A 13,643-nucleotide genomic window follows, 5' to 3' on the forward strand; every position below is an offset into this window, starting at 1 on the left:
TGAGTGCAGAGCCAGGATAATCCCTGAACACTGCAAGGTGTGACCCCAAAACAAAAACAAAACAAAAAGAAAAAAGAAATTCTTATGAAAGCAAGCTGGTGCTGTGGGTGAAGGGAAACTACCTCTTGACATTGAAGTCCAACTTCATCTTAAACTTTTTTTTGGGGGGGTTGGGTCACACCCATCAGCGCTCAGGGGTTACTCCTGGCTCTATGCTCAGAAATCCTTCCTGGCAGGTTCAGGGGATCATATGGAATGCTGGAATTCCAACCAATGACCTTCTGCATGAAAGGCAAATGCCTTACCTCCATGCTATCTCTCCAGCCCCCATCTTAAACTTTTAAGATCTTACTTCTGTACTGTGTTTTAGTTTCCTTCCCCATGCCAAAATTATGCCAAGACAATTTATCTTAGAAATATAAGATTTGCATGTGGCTGACCCCAGGATGAACCAGGGTTCTATCACTGGCATCCCATATGGTCCCCCGAGCCTGCCAAAAATGATTTCTGAGTGCAGAGCCAGGATAATCCCTGAGCACTGCCAGGTGTGGCCCTCAAACAAAAACAAAATATAAGATTTGGGGGGCGGGCTTCTCAAACAGTATTTAAGCAGAGGTGAGGCTAGTGATTCTTGGCCAAGAAAGCCAGAAGATTCGATGCCAGGACCTAAGAATTTGGTGCTGCCTTCTCCCTACTGTGCTAGAGATTACCTATCTCACCCTGCCAGTGCTTGAGATGTATCAGGGCCACAAAGTTCTGGCAAACTCCAGGGATCCACCGCTGATACTTAGGAGACCAGGTAGTATTGGGTATAAAATCAGTTTTCTGCATGAGGAGCAACACATTAATCTTGTACTGTCTCTGGCCCAGCCAGACTATTTTATTTTATTTTATTTTATTTGGTTTTTCAGCCACACCCGTTTGATGCGCAGGAGTTACTCCTGGCTAAGTGCTCAGAAATTGCCCCTGGCTTAGGGGTACTATATGGGACGCCAGGGGATCGAACCGCGGTACTTCCTTGGCTAGCGCTTGCAAGGCAGACATCTTACCTCTAGCGCCACCTCGCCGGCCCCAGCCAGCCAGACTTTTTTAAAAATAATTTTTATTGTAAATTACAAGCCTTTCACAGTTATATTTAAGGTACATAGTGACAGTGAAATAGGGCCATTCCCTCCACCCTTATTACCAGCATACATCATATACCACCCCCTTTATACCTGAATAGCTAGCGTAATAGATCCAGGTCCCCTCTGTGTATTGCTTGATGTAGATTGGGTTATCTTGATTCTGCTGTCGTTGACTTTGAGTTTGGTGTTTAGGTATGATCATTTTTTTATTTCCACTCAGTATTCATGTGAATGTTTGTTCCTGGTACCATCTACTTCCCCGCCTCAATTTTTGAAGCATAACAACTAGACATGTTTTAACTCCGGCTCTTTAAAAAAATAAATTACATATCACACTTGGCATTGGCTGCTGCTGTTAAGGATGCCTGTTTTCAAGGCTCAAGTATCAATACTGGCTCACGAGGATGGAATTTCTGCATCCTGATGATAAGCAACATTCCTAGATCTCACCATACACTGTTTCTCTTGCTGAGGTCAAAAATGAAGACATGAAGAGAAGGGCATAAGGAGGTGCCATTCCAAAATATGTCCCTGTGGCATGAGGGATATTTTGAGTTGAAGCAATTAAAAACAAACAGAAACTAAGGCCAGCAAGACAGTACAGGACAGGTCGAATTTCCGGCACTAAATGGTTCCCTGAACATCACTAGGCATACTTCTGGAGGCCCGAGTAACTGCCATTGGTAGCTTTGGTGGCCCCCAGCACTTTAGAGCTTGGACAGCATTCCCAGGTCCTGATTAAGACTACTGCCAGGAGGGTCCCAGGACTCCCTGAACCTGGCTTGGGTGACCCAACTCTCCCCAAAATCAAATGAACAGATGCAGAAAGTGATCACTGATCTTGTCTACCTATACTCTGTGAGATTGAAGACTAGGGCCCACATGCCTCTGCAGAAACCTACATTACTCAGCTAGCCCTGCTTCTCCACTAGTTCCCCCATACACTTCCTAGTAACTTCTCCACTATTCATTGTCCCTTCAAGCCCAAGCCTCATTTCCTATTGTTAAAACGTCAGAGAAACCACTGTTTAGAGTGTCGCTTCTTTTCCATCAACTCCTGTGCATATCAACTATTTGTTAAACAAGATGCATTCCCCTCCCATGACTCATGATTATCTTTGCTTAGTTAACTCAGCATTTCCACAATCCCTGAGCCTAAAAGGATAGAGGGAAAGTGTGCCTCCTTCCTCACCAATAACAATAAAAGGAAAAAGGGTGTTGGACATTCTAAGATGACCCTCTACCATGCAGGGTCCGGGCATTGTGAGTGGCAAAATAGGGTGAGATACATTTTTTTTCCACCTGAGTTCTGATATAATTCAGACCAACAACCAGGAGAGAAAGTGCCATACCCCAGGAATAATTCTTCAAGTCACAGGGATCATTTCAGTAAGTAACTTAGTTGTGAGTAAATTATTTGACTTTATACTATAAAATGATGCATATAAAAAATTTCTGTAGCTTACCCTCAACTAGAATTAAAAAGTGGGAGGGAAAGATCATGAGAGGCTGAAAGAGGAGGAGGTAAACCAAAAACCTAAGTACTTCAGAAGAACAAGTCAGTCAAGGAAAGGGACAGTTACAATACATTTTCTTTCATATGTGAGATTTAAAGGTACACAATGAGGGAGCAAAAAATGATCCAAAAGCAACATAATGGAGGATGTGTTGTGAAGCCTGGAGCAGAAGGGACCCCATTATGTTGTGATTTTTTTTATTATGCTCCAATGATCTCACTCTCACCCATTTTTTAATTTTTTTTCTGATTAAAACACCAATTTTTTTTATAATGGCCTACATATCTTTCACAGTAGTATTTTAGGTACATATTAACATTGAATCAGGGGAATACCCATCACCAAATATGTCCTCCCCCATCCCAGTTCCCTTTCTACAACCCATATACTCCACCATCACCTCCTGGGCTGCTAGAGTAGGTGGACCCCTCTTTGTCTGGCTTACTATTAGTGATCATATATCTGTTTGGTCCTGGAACCCTCCCTTGTTTCCCCCTCTATTTAAGAGACAGAGCTAGATAAATCGAGGTATGTGGTTTTGTTTGAAGGAAAGAAAAGCAATAGATTGGGGTACAAAATAAGAGGGGAAAAAAAGTCAAATACGCTGAAAATGGGTGGAGTCCTTCTAGAGGCTTTCAACTTCGGTTTGAGAGAGGATGTGAAAAAGGTAATTGAAACACCACAACAATACAGAAAGAAATATCAAATTAAATAACCAGTGAGCACTACAGCAATAAAGACAAGCACCACACAATAGTCTCGGTTCTGAAATCAAATCATGCTCGAGAGCAAAAAGAAGGAGAAAGATAAATAAAATAACATAATATTGGAGACATCAACTTCAATCTCTACACCAAAATAAAGACGTCAAAAAATCGATCAATCGATAAATAAATATGTGGAAAAATGATTGTTTTGTGCTTTTTCCCCCTTTTCTTCCCCCCCCCCATAGGCACAGTAACTATTAGGGATATTATAGAGGGAATTCCCTTGGCCTAGGAGATATAGGGTTTCTCCACCCCTGAAGTATACTGTCATGGGATTAACTATAGATTCCTTGCGTGATCATTTACTCTCCCCTTGTTGCTTTCGTGGTGTATGGAAGACTTCTGCTGTGTCTTGGATGGTAAAATCAGACCTCTGTATCTAGAGATCTTGGTGGCTGTGCAGCTCAAGGAATGGAGCTTATGAAGTCTTTCTTTGTGGTTCTAGCAGTTATGCTTCTTCAGTGTCATTTTAATCTATCTTCTGTAGCTGGTGGTCTTGGTCATTATGTTGCTCCTAGGATGGAGCCTGGGATAAAGTCTTTCATTATATTTCCGGAAGACCCATTCAGTTGTGGTTGTCTCAGTCAGACCTCTGGAATTGGAGATCTTGTTTGTTGAACAGATCGTAGACCAAAAGCTAGACTAGAGCTTTTTGTTGCTGTTGTTCTTGTTGTTGGTCCCTGGATGCGTACTGTCCAGTCTTGGTTGCAACAACCAGTCATCTGTATATAGTGATCTTGGCTTTTGCACAGATCAAAGGGTGACATGTTTTCTGATTTTGTCTTATCGATAGCTGATGAGGAAGGACAATTTGCTCTTAGATCAAGTTGTTCCCATTTCCTCATTGTCAGGTTATCAATTTAGAACTGGTGCATGTTGGTGTCAGAGCAGCATTGTAAATGCCCTGGATGGGATTTGGTTTCTGGAGCTGTTGTGGAGAACTCTGTTGTTTCTATGTCTGGGAACCAGGAGTCAAGGCTGGACGGTCAGTGTCTAGTTCCCTGGAACCTAAGTTGTTTCCACATGACATACATTCAGGGTGGGAGATGTCCCTGTGTTGTAAACAATTATGAGTTCTTATCCCTAGTAGATAAGAGCTTGTTTTTATATGTACAATTTCCCCTTTGTCTAATATGTCTTTGCAGGAGAAGTGGTGCTACATTATATTACTGGTGGATTTGGGGGGTGGAGAGAAAATAAAACAGACTCCCGACAAAACTAAGAATATATATGCTCACACATATCTAAAGAAAAAAAAAGTTTCTTTAAAAATAAAAGATTAAATAAAAGACGCAATTAAAGGGATAAAATGGGGCCGGGAGAGATAGCATGGAGACCAGGTGTCTGTCCTTCCTGGAGAAGGATATTGGCTCAGAAGCCGGCATCCCATATGGTCCCCTGTGCCCACCAGGGACGTTCTCCAAGTATAGAGCCAGGAGCACCCTTCGAGTGCCACCAGGAGTGACCCAAAAGAAGCAAAAACAAATCAAGTCAAATAACAAAAACTAAAACAAAACAAACAAACAAAAGAAACTAACAAGAATAAAAAAGAAAAGAAGAAAGAAAAAAAAACAAAGAAAAAGGGAGAAAGTAATACAGGAGATCACTTTACATTTGGGGAGAAACAGGATAAGAGGTAGTGTTATATAGGTCTATACTTATGATGAAAGTATAGGCTTCCCCATTGTCTTTTGAAATTTCCTTGTGAGGTGTGGGGTCCAGGCAGGGAGGTCTTGGGTAGAGTTCTTGCAGTGGGGGTCCTTTGGAACTAGTTCTGGTATCAAGCCACAGTCCACATTAGGGAGAGGTGATTAGGAGGGCCACACTGCATGAGTCTGTCGGGGTGTTGGTTGTATTTTCTTGCCGGGAATGAGGTGAGAGCCTGAGTGGGTGTCTCTTCACTTGGGTAGTGGGTACTGGCTCGTTGGGGTAGGAGGTCTGTCTTGATGCCTAATGGATTAAGAACCACCCTCACCCATTTTATTCAGGCTCACATAAGTGAGCTAAAATGCTTGTGCTATATCCCAGTATGTGCCAATAGGTACGGACAGGAGATGAGGAATCTAAGGAGAATCAAAGATTTGACTCAGGTCCAAGAGAAGAGGAGGGTATGTGAAGCCTGGAGCTGAAGGGACTCCATTTTGTCAACTTAAAGTTAAGTTTCCATTTAAAGGATATGTTTCTATCCCAAAAATAGTGATGCAGATCCCAATGCCCTATAATGTGAAATATACCACCCTAGACATCTAGTCATAAAAAGACATGATGAAACATCCTAGAAACACTCCCCCAAATAATAGGCAGTCAAATTAAAGGTCAAAACTTCTTACTTCTTGCCTTATATAATCTGGCTTGTGACACTCCCCGACCAAGGTGGGATTGCACCTGTTGGAGGTGGCCCTGTTCAATCAGTTTGTAGCTTGACGGAATAAAGTGGGGTTTTTTTTGTTTGTTTGGTTTTTTGCTTTGTTTCAAATATGTGGTCTTGACCTTTGACTCCAGACCCTAACAGTGTTAGAGACAGAACTGAGGGGCCTTTGTGAGGAGATAGGTGTACTGGTGATAGGTATGGAGATGGATTTATGTCCACTAGAAACCATTAACAGTATTGTAAATCAGAAAAAAGTTAAAAGAAGAATAAGGAGAAAGAGGGGGAGAGAGAAAAAAGAAGAATATGTAGGAGAGAAGCAGAAGCTGGAGCAGCAGCAAGATCAAGTTTGGAAACTTTATTCAATTTCATGTTACAAAAGTTTTATTCTTGGCCCTCTAAAGGCCATACCTTCGATTAGTGAAAATAGTATATTAAGCAAGAATTTGTTTACAAAATGTTTGACAAAACATCAAGCACACTGGAGTGATGTGATTGATAGCAAATTTAATTGCAATTTCTACTCCACTGCTTTGGTCTATGGCAACGCCTTTGTTAATAGTAATTGAGTGAAACTGGCTTTGCTGAGCAAGGGCCCCTTTTCATAGCAACTGCCAAAGTGATGACCTCTGCTCCAGTGACAGGTTTCTTATTTACATAATATACCACCCCAGAGCTTATTCCATACACAGGTGTTGGCTGTACAGGGATCCCTCAGCTGCATACTCCCACCTCACAATTGCAAAACACACATGGCAGTCAATGTGTTGCCAGGCCCCACAGAAAAACACCCTTCAATAGGTTTAGGAGGCTGCTATTTTACTAAGCATTTGCTTAATGTTGACCATTACGATTCTACATCTGTGCTTTAGCAGTTCCTTTAATAACAGCCACGTTCTTGAAATTGATCGAGCCCCATATTCATCATCTATCAATTGGGGGTACATGCGCCTCCCTTAGAAAGTGGCTTCGGGGAATCAAAGGACTTACATATAGCCAGATGTATTTGTGTTCAGAATAAAGGTGATATTGCATTGCTTTGGGAGGAAGCCCACCGGATAGACCTTGGCATAGAAGTATAATCACACTCTTCAAAGCATTATAAAAAGAAACATCCCAAAGCACTCAAGATCTTTGAAGGAAGTTTTTGTTTCTGAGCATCAAACCATGAGGAATGTACAGAGTTACTTGATTCGGCATCATGGGGGATTAAAATAAGATTGACCAAAATAGAGTTATTTACAGAAGTGCAAGGCTCCTTCCCATTCCATGAAGAGCTTCTTTACTCTGATTTCTCTAAAAGTGTCATCTTAGGGCACGTCACTATCTAAATAAGCCATCATTTTTTAAGGGAAAAAAGTAACAGCTCCCTTCTGGATCAGGAGGAATGCCTCCTGGGGTATGTCTGCTTGAAATCAAAAAGGAAAAAGGAAAGATCTTAGAGATGTGTTTGATTGTTTATTCTAGGAGGAGATGCATGGGAGAAATGCACTGGCATGACCCCAAAGAATTCCATCTTAGGAGAAGATTAACCCAAGTTAATTTAAATTCCCCTTTGTCTTTTAGGGGAACTGCTTGTTTAGCAAAAGAAAAATATTGAAAGGGTCGTTTGAGATCTTTGGGCGGTCTCTGACTGTGGCGCCGAGGTGCTCTGTGTACAGTTCTGCCTGGAGTATCAAGAAGAAATTTTCATTTCAATATCCCATGAGAAGCTATTAGTGCAATCACTGTTGTCACGATTTCTTCACGGCTTCCTTAACGGATGATTTGCCGTTGGAAATTGAGTTGTTTTAGAAAGGATTTTGAGTTCTCAAAGAAAACCTCAACAACTCTATTTCTAGAACTGCAAACAAGAAAATTCTAGTCTATCCTTTAAGGAGGAGACCATTTCTCCCCCCACATAAACAACCACCATGATTACCACCACCACCACCACTACCACCACCACCACCACCAACAACAACAATAACAACAACAACAGAAAAAGGCAGTAAAAAAATTATAGACAGATTCTGGTTGCCACAAGAAAGAACAAAGGCAGTGGTTTAAAATAAGTAAAAATTCTTGGTTGTTCCAAATTCTCCACTGTGTATTAGCAAAAGGTTTTGGACTTCCAAAATGAGTTGAATTAAATGTGGAAAATGCTTCCTTACTGATCAGTCTAAGAGTAATATATAGGTCATAGATCATTGAACTAAAAATTAGCAAATGTGGTTTTAGTACAGTTTTAACCTGCTGTGTGACCTTAGACAAGCCAACAAAAAAAATAAAGCAGCCAATATCCATTGAGAATCCACCAGATCAAAGCCATGAGCAAGTCATGATCACACTATTCCTTATAATAACTTTAGGAATACTTCTCACAGATTCCTTTGGAAGCCTTTGGAGAGAAGAATATTGGTTCTCAGAATGACTACCTAGCTTGGCCACACCAATACCCCATATAGAAGAGCTGAATCTGAACCCATGTTATTGTATGTCAGAATAGGCTTTTATCTTCTACATAAGTTATCATTACATTATATGCTGCCTCATGTCTATACAAGACCTCATTTTTGAATGAGACCTATGAAGTTGGGAGAATATATATGTCCACTTGGCTGATCACTCATCCTTTTATCCTTATATCCATACATACAAGCATACAGATATTTGCACATATATGCTTATACAATTTTTACCTACTATGCTTAATGAGCACAATGCATTACAAAGAATGAGAATGTAATGTGTTTCCAAAATGTGCAGAGCAACATTTCTGAAGTGCAAATCAAAGAATCTCAAGAATCCCTGATAGGCTGCAGAGTGCCTGTGAATCCATGAAACTTCTGGGTGTGTGCATGTAACCTTGTGGGAACAAAAAAAAAAAAAAAACTTTTATCAGATTCTCCAAGATAGCTTGGTTTTTGCAGAAAGATAAGAACTGTGGATTCAGAGAAATGGAACTGGGAGAAAGAGAAAGAGCCAAAAGAGAGTGTTTTAGATTGAATGAATATCATAAATTGAGAGATTTCTTTTGTTTTGTTTTTTTGTTTGTTTGTTTTTCGGGCCACACCCATTTGATGCTCAGGGGTTACTCCTGGCTATGCGCTCAGAAATTGCCCCTGGCTTGGGGGGACCATATGGGACGTTGGGGGATTGAACCGCGATTCTTCCTTGGCTAGCGCTTGCAAGGCAGACACCTTACCTCTAGTGCCACCTCGCCGGCCCCAAATTGCGAGATTTCTAAATAACAGAGTTCATTTCTCTCAGTTTCAGAGACTGGAAATGCAAGATCAGAGTGCTGGGGTGACTGAATCTTGGAGAAAAACCCTTTCAGGCTTCAGACTTCTTGTAGCCTCACAGAGCAGAGAAAATGACGATTAAAGTGGGCACAATATGCATCTATCAGATCATTACCCTCACATCTGCATCTAGTTCTAAGCAACAACCAAATTCCCCATCTCCTGGTTCTATCCCTTTGTGGGGTAGAGTGACAACACAGGAATGGGATGCACATACATTCAGCCTGTCACTGAGCAAAGCTCCTACAAATCGCTATTTGAGTCAAGAAATAAACAGGAGCACTCATAGAAATTCTATCTTCTTTTTATATATTATTTTTTTATATATTTTTAATATTATTTTATTATTATTTTATATTTTATTATTTATTTATATATTATTATTTAATATTATTTTAATATTATATAATTTTTATATATTATTTAAACAACTTGATTACACACATGATTGTGTTTAGATTTCAGTCATGGAAATAACACCACCCATCACCAGTGCAACATTCCCATCTTCAATGTCCCAAATCTCCCTCCTACCCACCCAACCCCCGCCTGTACTCCAGACAGGCTTTCTATTTCCCTCATACATTCTCATTATTAGGATAGTTCACAATGTAGTTATTTCTCTAACTAAACTCATCCCTGTTTGTGGTGAGCTTCATGAGGTGAGCTGTAACTTCCAGCCCTCCTCTCTTTTGTGTCTGAAAATTATTATTGCAAGAATGTCTTTCATTTTTCTTAAAACCCGTAGATGAGTGAGACCATTCTGCGTCTTTCTCTCTCTCTGACTTATTTCACTCAGCATAGTAGATGCCATGTAGGAATTCTATCTTCTGAGTAAAGAAATACACACCATGCTTCAAGGTGAGTGGACAACACTATGCTAGGAATGTCTTTGCTCCTTTTGCAAAATTTGGACCTTATGATCTTCTTTCTCTTCCATCTGTTAACCCAGCAGCTGGTTCTTGTTCCAGTGCCTTCTGCTTACACAGGAGAGTTTGCTCTGCAGCAGAAATCCTCTACCCACTATCTTATTTCTAGAATGGTGACTTTCAACTGGCACTCCTCTTTAAGTATGAAAAAATGTTAAGAGCCACCAAGTTTAGGATTAATAGAACCTGTTATGTATTAAACCAAACCAGGTACATGCTTCTGCTGATGGAAAAGTGAAGTGATTAATTGTGCCATTTCCCCAGAACTGGAATAGTCATGCAAAACTGTCTTCTTACGGCTAGTATGTAGAAACTTATGATATTTCACTGTAACCAGAGCCTAGAAATTTAATGATACATTTTCTTCTCTACATTGAGCTAATAAAGAAGATACTTTAGTATCCTCTACACAGGAAGAAATGATACGCTTTTAGAAGTTAATTAAACATATTTTTCTGTGGTGTGGTGGTGGTGGGAGGGATAAAGGCATACTTTGTGGTTCTTGGGGAGTTTTTTCTAGCAACATGCTCAGAGGCCATTCCTGGAGATGCTCAGAGAACCAGGGATGAAATCAAGTTTCTGAATATAAATCAAGGGCTTAATCTATACTATCTTTCCAGCCCCAGATAATATTATAATAATTACTTTATACAAGTAAGTTTATTTTTCTCCCTCCCAACTTGGAACTACACTTCCCTTCTTTCAATCAATGCATTTCTTCTGCTTCTTTCTGCGGGAGGCAGCCCAGAAGACACTAGGTACATAATCTCTCCAGAAACCACACCCAGTAAGATGTCCCCACTCAATCAACATGGGGGCTGATTCCTCCATGTGATGGGGCACCCAGAGCCATTATAAAGGACTGCTCCCTGCCTTCTTTCTGTGGAAGGCAGCCCAGAAGATACCAAGGAACAAAATCTCTCCAGGACCCACACCCTAGGTGCATGGCCGCGCACATCTTTTACCCCTGAACCCCACTTCAGTACATAGTAAAAAGCACAATACAAGCTTCATAATAGGGAAATTTTGTAGTACAGCCCCATGTATAAATAATCAATATGGCTACTCTGATGATCCGAAAAGTACCAAACAGTTAGATATACTCTCAAATAAGAAGTTTAGAGAAGAATTATGGAAGATGTTCATGGAGTTCAAAAAAAAGGATCGATAGATTTGAATGGTATACAAATAAGAATCAAGAGAATTTGATGATTGAAATTAGAAAATTTCACACTGAAATAACAAGTCTGAAAAACTCGGCTTATGAATTGAAAATCTCAATGGAAAGTCTCTCCACTGGAATAACGGCAGCTGCAATCGGGGTCAGTGAGCCAGATGATGAGATGCAGAACAACTCCATACAGCAGAAGAGATTGGAAGAGAACCTTAAAGCAAATGATCAATGCCTAAACTACTCAAAGAATGTGAACTGATGAAAATAGAAGTCTTTGATAAACTCAACAGAAACAACATAGGGGGAAGATAAAAAGGAAGAAGAAAAAGAAAAGGGGGAAAGAGAGTAAGAAGAAGGCAAAGAATAGTAAGAAGGGGAAGAAGAGAAAGAAGAAAAAGAGGAGGAAGAAGAGAAGGAAGAAGAAAAAGAAGAGAAGAAAAAAGAAAACAAGGATAAGGATGTGGTTTAATTTGTAGAGTAGATGACCTATATATCTCAATGCCTAGATTTGATCCCAAGTGATCTCATGTCCATGCTCTATCACAAATTGTATGAATTCAATATATTTGTATGTATAAAATATGTGATATACTTATGCATACTCACATCTAATAAAGCAACTGTAAAAAAAACACAGGCAGGAATGGGGAAGGTGGGAGGGGGCAGTGGTGGTAGGAATGATACACTGGTGAAGGGGGGTGTTCTGTTTATGACTGAAACCCAACTACAATTACCATGGCTTGTAATCATGGTGCTTAAATAAATATTAAAAAAATAAAAATAAAATAAAAAATAAAGCGTTTCTTCCATGAGGATCTCAGAACACTCTTCCCCTGCTCTAGAAAATACCTTTTTTTGTCCATAACTAACACCTATCACCCTTTCACATCCTATGTACTTTAATTCTTTCATTTTCTGCTGCTATTAGCATCCCCAGTAGAATTAAGGTGCATATCACTTATCAAGTAAACCAAGACACATTAGAATGAAAGAGAGCATTCGTTAATAACTATGCTTCAATTAGAGGTATCAATGGAGAGGGGTGCAGGGAAATTGATTTTGTTCATCCAAACTACAGTGAAAATTTCAGCTCATGGATTAGGGTCTGACTGTTCTCATTGCTGTGTCCTTACTGTCTGAATTAGTTGAAAATACCCATAAGGTATATGAATATTTAAGAAGTTGTGCTTGCTTTGGCAGCACATATAATAAAATTGAAACAATACGGAGAAAATTCGCATGGCCCTTGTACAAGGATAACATACAAATTCATGAAGGTATATGAATACTTAAGAAGTTTATGCCTGTTGTGAGCATGAGCTCTCTGTGGACTGGAGGGACATAAACACAGGCTGCATCACAGACTTGTTCTTTTATTTTGTGGGGAGGTAATGTCCAATTAGTCATGAGCTTCGAACTCCTCATCAGATGGTAATGATGGTGATGGCACACACTTCAATGGTGTGAGGATGAGATGGTTCTGGGAACCAAGCCCAGCACACCACAAGACTGAGTATTCCCAAATCTTGGCTGCCATCGTTATTAGCTGTCATTCCAAGACTTTATTAATGGAGTAGATAAAGCAGATGGTTACTACACTATCTTCCTAGCACCCCTCACAGACAAAAGTAGGAGTCAGCGAGATAGAACAGCAGGTAGGGAGCTTGTCTTGGTATCTGGCAACCCATATGGCTCTCTGAGTCTGCCAGGAGTGATCCTTGAGTGCAAAGCCAGATCCTTGAGTGCACCACCAGGTGTAGGCCAAAAATAAACAAACACACAAAAAAGGACAAAAAGAAAAGTAGCTTTGTATCATTAGAGACCTGTCTGGTCCTGAAAACAACCCCTAGCCTGAACTCAGGTTTTCCCCAAACATCTTTTCTGTGAGGTTTTGGGGGAGCTACCCTGTTTCTTAGTGGTCAGTGATGTGGGTCTATTGCCCTCCTGTGATCAGTAATCATGCTTCCCATCCTCCAAAGGAAGTGGAGAGAGAGAGAAAGACAGAGAGAACCATAGACACACAGAGAGGAGGGCAATAGACCAACTTGGGGATACCTTAGCTCTATTAGAAGCTGTTCCCAAGACCAAGATATATTTCTAGTTCCAGTGGTGACTGTTCAACCAACATTTCTGAGGACCTCTGAGATAGGATCCTTCAAGCTACTTGCACCTGCTTAGTTGACTAAAAGTGTCCTGATAAAGGCTGTGGTAGACAGAATGATCACTCTAACATACAGTGAGTCTTAGAACTGGATGAGGAGGACATGATTATTAGTGTTTACAAATCACCAATCTATTACCATATGACACTATGATAAGGACATTCTTTGCATATTTTTCATTTGCTTCTTATAACAATTCTTTATGGCAAGCACCCATTTTAGGGATGCAAAAGCCAAGAATATAGACACTCAAAGCAAGCTTCCAGAGGTTACAAAATGCATTAGGTGGATGGTTCTGCTACCTTTCTATTACCT

At 40.3% G+C, this 13,643-nt stretch overlaps 1 protein-coding gene and 1 non-coding gene across 3 annotated transcripts in view; one reads left to right on the forward strand and one right to left on the reverse strand.

The window, feature by feature from the left end:
- CCDC149 (coiled-coil domain containing 149) overlaps window positions 1–13,643 on the reverse strand; it is a 126,128-nt gene that overhangs the window by 58,966 nt on the left and 53,519 nt on the right. The window lies entirely within an intron of this gene.
- Window positions 12,351–12,457, forward strand: LOC126033147 (U6 spliceosomal RNA). The gene has a single exon (XR_007504296.1). It is a non-coding gene; the product is annotated as a U6 spliceosomal RNA (small nuclear RNA).

Source organism: Suncus etruscus, chromosome 16, assembly GCF_024139225.1.
Source record: "Suncus etruscus isolate mSunEtr1 chromosome 16, mSunEtr1.pri.cur, whole genome shotgun sequence".
Lineage (NCBI taxonomy): Eukaryota > Metazoa > Chordata > Mammalia > Eulipotyphla > Soricidae > Suncus > Suncus etruscus.